Here is an 8,282-nt window from a genome sequence, read left to right as displayed (position 1 = left end):
TTTTTTGGTGGACTTGGGATTGGGATTTGGGGGAAGCTTCATTTGTGATTAGGGATTTGAAATTATGGAATTGAGCGAGTCTGACGAAGAAATATGAAGGCCTAATGAAAAGACAAAACCACATTATTGTGCGTGGTGGGGTGGCGTGGAGGCTTCCAAATTAATCAGTCTAATCTTTCTCTCGTAGGTGGGGTTCTTCTTTCAACAAAGACATTATTGTTTGAAAGAAATTCATTTGGGGTAAATCGGTGTTTAGATGATAGATGATTTGTTTGGAAATTTGTGGGGAAAAGGTCTTAAAAAGGGTTTAATTTAGTAGCTATGGAACGAGAAAAATGTTATAGGTAAGTTAGAGGTCTGTCATGTTTGGATCATTCATGCTCTATAACACGTATTGAGTCTCAACTCGATTATAGGACAAAGTGAGATTTATAGAATTGTCTGCCACTGATCTAAAAATTGAGAATACTCTAGCACGACGGTAGAGGTGCAATTCCTGAAGCTCCCCTTTAAAAGGTGAAGTCTCGTCTTTCCAAGATCAATATGTAATCTCTAAACAATCTAATTAAGCTAGACTCGACCACTCGTGCAAGGTTTTGTTTGTAGTTTCCTTCCGTAGCTGATCACTTCAGCTCATCGACTGATGTGATACCTTGCATAGAATCTTGGGTCAACATATTTTTTAAAAATAAAAAAAAAAGATTACATTTTACTATAAATTTTATAACATTTAAGCTCATATATGTTATATAATAATTTGAGTTCAATAATGGCAAAGGTGGGTCAAAATCTCAAATTTTAGAAGGGTAATTGATGTTTCAGTCATCTGACAGTTTCTACAAATTATTAAAGAGTGTAAAATTAAAAAATAATTATTTAATAAAATAAAATGAAGATAATGATCTACATGCTACCTTTATAATATACTTAAGTTAAATTTTATGAAAATTCATTGGACTATAGAACTTATGGCTTCAATCTATTGTCAACGCGAACATAACTCAAATAGTCGATACAAATCTTTTTCCTGGTGTGAACTTATAAACAAAAAAAAAGAAAGAAAAGAGAAGAAAAATCAAACCTAACCCAAACTTCTATATACATATATATTTTTAGTTTGAATTAAATTGACCAAATTTAGAGATGGTTGAATTTTTGGACGCCCTCCACATAGGCATAACTGAATTGGGGGATTATTCTTTCCCAAAAATCTTTTGACAATCCTAGATTCCGAGAAGCTCCTCCAAACATTGATTGAATTTAAAAATACGTCCCCTTTTCCATTCACCAACAAATTAGTTAATTAATCGCCTTCGTTTAATATTATTCTTCGTGGCGGGTGACATAAAATTTAAAATGTGTTACAATCTCAACTCGTTAAAGATATTAATAATAGTAATTTTCTTAAAATTTGTAAAATTTGAAATCTCGCTGATGTTTATAATTTTATATATTCTAAAAAAACCTAAAAAGAGAAATTAAGAATTGAAAATTTTGGTAATCTTAATATAGTTGAATTGATTATTCGAATCTCTGCTGCAATGCGTTGAAAATTTTGGTAATTGCTGACATAAAAACATCCCTTTCCATGTCTTCAGATACAATCCATAAGGGTTTGCTTATTCTTTGTACATAAATCCTTGTGAAGGTCGTTTTTTCCGTTTTTAGGATAAATTCTCTCGTTTATACCTCATAAAAAAAACGAACTGATTATTCAAATCTCTACCGCGCATGGTACTGAAAGAAATTGAAAAAGGTGAAAGGAATTTACTTGAGTATCCCACCACCAAAGACTTGTTAGCTACCTACCTTAGGTTAGCCACCCATTCATGCTTTTCCATTCCACGTTGAATTTTGGAATATAAATTGAACTATTTGTACGTTGGTTCTAGTCCTTGTTGTAGTGCTATATCAAATGTTTTAAACATTAGTTTTCTTTTTTCTAATTATTTAATTTTTACAGTGAACCCACTATAAAATAAACTTTTTTTTTACATTTAGCACCCGTTTCTTATTTATCATTTTTCATTTATCAAAAACATAAACATCTTATAGCTGTTTTTTTTACGATTTTTAAGAAATGTTTTCAAAATCATGTAAAAATTTTGAAAATAATAAAAATAAGTTTTTGTTTTTAATTTTCAAAATTTTTTTCCTAAAAATAGATAAAAATATTATTTTATCATTCTAATTTTTAAAATTTATAATTAATATGGGCAATATGCATTTGAATTTCTCACCTCTACTTGTTCTACTCATAAAAAAATTATAATTAATATCAAAAAATAAATATAGCATACAAATTTTGAATATTAATTTGATAATTTTTATATTAACTTTTTCTTGTTTAATTTATTTTTTAATGAAAAAATATAAAACATAAGTAGTTACCAAAAGGTAATTCCACTGTTCTTATTGAAAAAGTAAAATAAAATAAATAAATAATAGAAAATGATGAACGAGAAAAAAAAAACTAAAAATGACGGACCTAAATCATGGGAAATCTCAAATCAAACTACAGGTTTCATGCTTTGTCACGTTACAGTTTATAATTATAACTCAGTTGAACAATTTTATTTCCACGATTTTTACATAATTTTGTAGGTTTAATTCATTAATTATCATTAATAAAAATGAAATAATGAAGATTAATATTAAAATGTTAATATTATTTATTTTATAGTTATAGAACTATACTATATATATGGATGCTCGCCTTTGAGAACCTAGATTTATTTTTTTTTAATGACGCAATCTTCCCTTTTTTTCTTCTAAATCTAAAAACAGAAAATTAAGTTGCGATTTTGATTCTAATAAGGCAAAAAAGAATAAATCAACTAGATAAAATAAAATACAAATAGGTAATTAAAAAGATTTGATAGGGTGAAAAGTAAAGCATAAAATTTAAACCAAATTTCACTTCGTTATATACTTTGTTGTGGGGTAAATTCGATTGCCACATGTCGATATAGGAATAGTACACTAAATCTAATTGATCACTCGGGTAATGAGACCGATGCACATAAGGGAAGCATCCCCAATATGCGGCCAATCTCCTATAATGCCGCGATTGAGGGAACTGAATGAATGCAGTTAAATGTCGTCCGTAATTTTCCGACTCTCCTTGATCTGTAGTATGTGTCATGGGAATATTTGCACTAGCGCGCTCCCAACTCACCTATAAGACGATACAATAAGCACGAAGAGACATAAATGAATAATGACAAAAGTACTTTGATACATAGTATGACATGTACTAACTTGAGTGTCGAAGTTCTCACTCTTTGTTTGACAAGTTTCTTTATTCACCAAAAGATTCTCGTAATCATTTGTAGCTGATATTATGTGAACAACACACTTACTCCTGATTAATATCAAACACGTTCTATTGTTGACCCATATACCCAAAAAAAGAAAAAAAGAAAACACCTTACTTTTGTACCAAACAATATTTTTATTGATATATAGAACTTCTTTTTTTTTTAATCTAACTATTCAAAAATCTCCAACATCTTGATTGTTGTATTTATTTATTGATTGATCTTAGGCATAATGCTTTGGGCTCTTTTCGATGGTCAAATTGGGTGGCCAATAGGTTTTATAATGCATTCTTCTCCATTAGGTAGGTTTTGTTAGTTAATTAATACAAATTATTTATCTGTAGTAATTGACATATATTATTTCGTTCATGGTCGGAGGTTCGATCTCCTATATCTTTAAATTATTGTATTACAAAAAATATAAATTATTCATCTATGTCTCAAGTCACATTTGTTTTGCCAAAATGAACATAGTTTGATGGTAATCACATGTTGTACTAAAAAAATTCACTTTTTGTTTTACATCAGTGATTACTTAAATAGCAAAATTCTGCCACCTCAAATCTTCGTACTTGAAACTTTCTTTCCAACCTTATAAGAAGGAGAAGAAAACACATTATAACTTTCCATAAACAAGACACTTCAAATTAACTTATTACAAAATTTTCAAATCTTTGCATCCATTTTTGAATGCACGTTTGTGAATTGGAATCAACAATTCAACGTGTACTTGCTCCATATCTCACAAGTTAGTTGTGGAATATTCATGTATACGTGGCTTAATACTTGTCTATTAGATTAGGTATGTGATTTTTGTATCATATTAAGATATAGTCAAGTAATTAAGCTTCGGTATACTTTCTTATTTGCAGTATAATATTGTAACATATAATATTTTGATATGAATTAATCGAGAATAATAACGCTTTTTTCTTTTTCATTCCAGGTTTAAAATTTCAACTATATCTCTACGTTCGTTTTTATTTTTGTTACATTATTTTATTTTATGCTTTTAAACTCGCTTATCAATTATTATAGTCTCAATAGTTTTGTAATTCTATATGATTTGATTTATTAGTCATTTAAGTTATTCTTTCGAAAAATAACTCATGATATAAATATTAATGGATTGCATTGGATAACACGTTCGGAATGTCATTCTCCATATCATGAATGGGTAATAATATATCATATATGAAAATGTTATACTTAATCAAAAGTAAAACAAATGTCTTTTTTTTTTATATTTTTTTGGTTAATTCCTAATGTAAAAATTATAAACAATGATGGAATTTAAACTCCTTCAAATTTAAGGGATTAATTTTTTTTAATAAGGCAAGAAGTCTGAGAATCCAACCAGGTACATTATGACTTTTACAAATTGATCTATATTATGTCAACCAAATAAAATCTTTTAAATATTATGAACCTTATATTTTAATCTATAAAATAATAATATTGAACTTTATGCAATGCTCGTATAGTTTTATCATTTACAAATTTTAAAAATAAAGTTGGATAGTTATAATAGAATTAATTTGTTTAATTTTGTTCATTTATAAGTAATGTCTCAAAATGTATCAATTCAAATATTTTCAAATTTAAAAATTTTCTTATTTTGATTTTTTTTTTTAAATTTACTGGTGAAAATTTAAATATCTACCTTTTTGATCGAAGATATATATACATTAACTGATCAAGTTAACCTTATTTTGATTTTTGAACTCGATTACCCCACAAGTAGGAGGACGACAGCTCAAAACTATAATATCAGGTAAATATGATTTAATTATCAAGCTATATAAATTTAGGTTGTCATATTTATTTCATTTATTACTTATGATGTCAACATATCACTTAGCAACGATAAAGATGATAAAGATACCTTATTTATTTGTTTTTTTGTCTTTATAAAAACAAAGCCCTTTTTCTTTTTCATCTTCATTTGAAAAAAGTTTCCTCTGTTCCCCCTTTTTGAAAATTTAAATTAAAAAATACTAATAATTTCCTCTCTATCTCTCGCATCGTCTGTAGTCACAATCCATTAATCTTCAACAAATAATCAATTTCTCTTGCTTAATAGATTTTCTTTTAAAATAGCTCAAACGTTATCACCTACTAAAAGATTGGAGGTTTCAATCTCAATTATATAATAATTTTATGGGGTCGTTCGGTAGGAGGTAGTCTCTAGATTCTAAGAAATTTATTGGTGGGCCTTGAATTAATTACTTTTGGATCCATACCCGCATTCTTTGAGTGTCCCCACACAATTTTTTTTTTAAGTAAGATTGATGGACATAAAATCAATTAAATTACGGTATATTTAGTCCTCTAATAATTTTATTAATTACGTTCATGTATTTTAAATAATGTTTTCAATTTAATTTCTCACATGATACATGAATAAGATTGGGGTACACTCATTTAATATATACTTTTTTGTTAGAGATGAACATAAAGGCACAAATTATAATATAATTAGGTAATAACATTGACTCAACGACTTATTGTAAACACGTTGAAATAGACTACTAAAATAAATGTGTGGTTCATATTATTTGTCTCGATGAGCTTGTTCTTATGTCATCGGATCTAATAGAAAACAATCACACATAAAAGGATGAACAGTACCTTACAAACCGTGTTGGAATAAGAATATTAAAACGAGGATCTTTCGATGTATTTTCTACAAAATTGTTTTCAATTCAAAATTTCTTTCAGAAAAAAAAATATATTGTTTTTATATTTTTATTTCTTCTTCATCTACAGCTACACTAGTTAAAAAATTTATATATTTCAAACCGACCCAAAAAAATTATGCTTTTTTTTATTATTATTATTTTATCCCTTCACAACATCTTTGGTCCACAAATTGAATTAAAATGTTTTTTCATCTTTATAAAAGAAAGCAAAAGCATGTGGCCCTAATTGAATGTGCCGCGAATAAATGTATGGTCCAATTAGATATGCATGCTTTAAGGCAAATTTCATTTGGCATTTAATACCGTGATGGGTCAACCTAATAATGCATCTTCCCTCAGAGTCACAATCACAGGAGTATCAGTATTAGTGACAGTAAGCACAGCTCGACCGTAATTGACATAAATCTTCAATAAAAAGTTTGTGAGTTCGATCTTCCATTCCTATATGCTAGGTTAAAAAAAAGTCATAATTTATTTTGCTACGTTCTTTTTTTTTATGTGTTTTGTTTTTAATTTTTAAAAAATATAGTGTTTGTAACCATTTTTGTTTCTTGTTTTACATTATCGAGACATGTTTTTAAAATTGAGTTTAATTTTTCCGAAACAATAATTTTATTGTTTATCCTTTTCGTTTCTAGATTTTTCAAAATATAAATAAAAATATTATTTTATTATTCTTGATTTATAAAATACATAACAAATATTAAAAATAAATGTAGCACGACAAATTTGATTATTCAATCATTCGCGTTTAAAATTTTAGAGAACCATAGGATGAAAATCTTTAATCAACATGTTTCTTTTCTTAAACAAAAAAGGATTACCAAGCAACAATTCCGTTTTTATTTTATTAGAAAATAAGAAACGAGAAATAATAAATAGAAATGTATCGTCTCCTTAATGTTAACAAATATATTTTAAAATATTTTATTTTTCAATTTTTATTGTACAAGTTAGTACATAGTAAACCACACATTGTTTTTATTATTTTTTTTATCAAAAAAAAAATTCACGAGGTAGAGATTCAAACTTATAACTTTTTGATTTGACATATGTACCTTAATCAATGAGTTATGCTAGATTCATCTTCGTTAAAGATTTGACTACTCAGTCAGTTGGAAGTTTCAAAAGAATTTTCAACTCTTCCACAAAAATCAGCACATATATTTCGTGTATGATATAGTTGAATTATATTTATAGATGATGACAAATAGAAGAGTTAAATAATGCATTTCTTTCCCTCCCTACTCACTTCCTTAAAATAATGGACCACATATATAAAAAAAAATTGAAAATATACGAAAAACTAGTGTTACAAATACTTGGGGGAAATACACGAAGTCCAGCTATATCAACTAAATATAAATAGGTCGTTAAAATGAACTTAGCTCAGCGATAATTGACATCAGTCCTGATCAAGAAGTCATAAGTTAAGGTAGGTTTAAAAGGACTAAAATCACTTCTATGTTAAAATAAAATATTTGACAATGATTCATAAATAATTTTACAAAAAATCCGGAATCGCTTTAAGTGATTTTGTCAATCACTTATTTTCCAAGTGATTTTTGACAAAAAAAAAAAAATAGAAATTTTGGTTTTAAAATGGTTATTGTCTTATTTTTCAAGATTTTATTTCCTAAAAGGTTTGTCACTTCCTTGCTTTATTCATCTTTAATTTGGTTTATTCTCCCTAATTTTTTTCTTCAAAATACTTTTGTAATATTTTCAAAATTTGCAGTTCTCATCTCTTTTAGTTTCTAAATTTGTTTATCTGTCTAAAATTTTTCTCCCACTTTCTAAAATTTCTCTCTCTAAATTTTTCTTTCTCCTAAAAATTTGGTCAAATTCTCCGAACTTTAAACATTAATAATTTAAAATCAATTTTAATGATAAAAAATTATTTGAAAAAATGTCTAACTAAACGTTAAAATGGTTATATAAAATCACTTTCACAAATCAATGATCATTAAACATTTGTAGCTAAAATCATTCATTCTATCATTCCCAAACAAACCCTTACTTTAAGATCACTTTTACATCCTAATACTATATGTAAAATCGATGACAAGTCATTTTTCGATTTAATTGTCCTATCTTATCTCACACATATTCAAAATTTTGCTCACTACTATCATATTCCAATGTAGAGCAAAAAGAAAGTCATTGATATTAGTATAATCATCGGTCATTCTAGTCTTATTGTCAACTTGCCAATATCAACATAGTTAAACGGTTAAGACATATTGCTTCTTTCATAGAG

Source organism: Momordica charantia (assembly GCF_013281855.1).
Source record: "Momordica charantia cultivar OHB3-1 chromosome 10 unlocalized genomic scaffold, Mcharantia_2.0 BLBB01000010.1, whole genome shotgun sequence".
NCBI lineage: Eukaryota > Viridiplantae > Streptophyta > Magnoliopsida > Cucurbitales > Cucurbitaceae > Momordica > Momordica charantia.
This window is presented reverse-complemented; position numbering follows the sequence as displayed.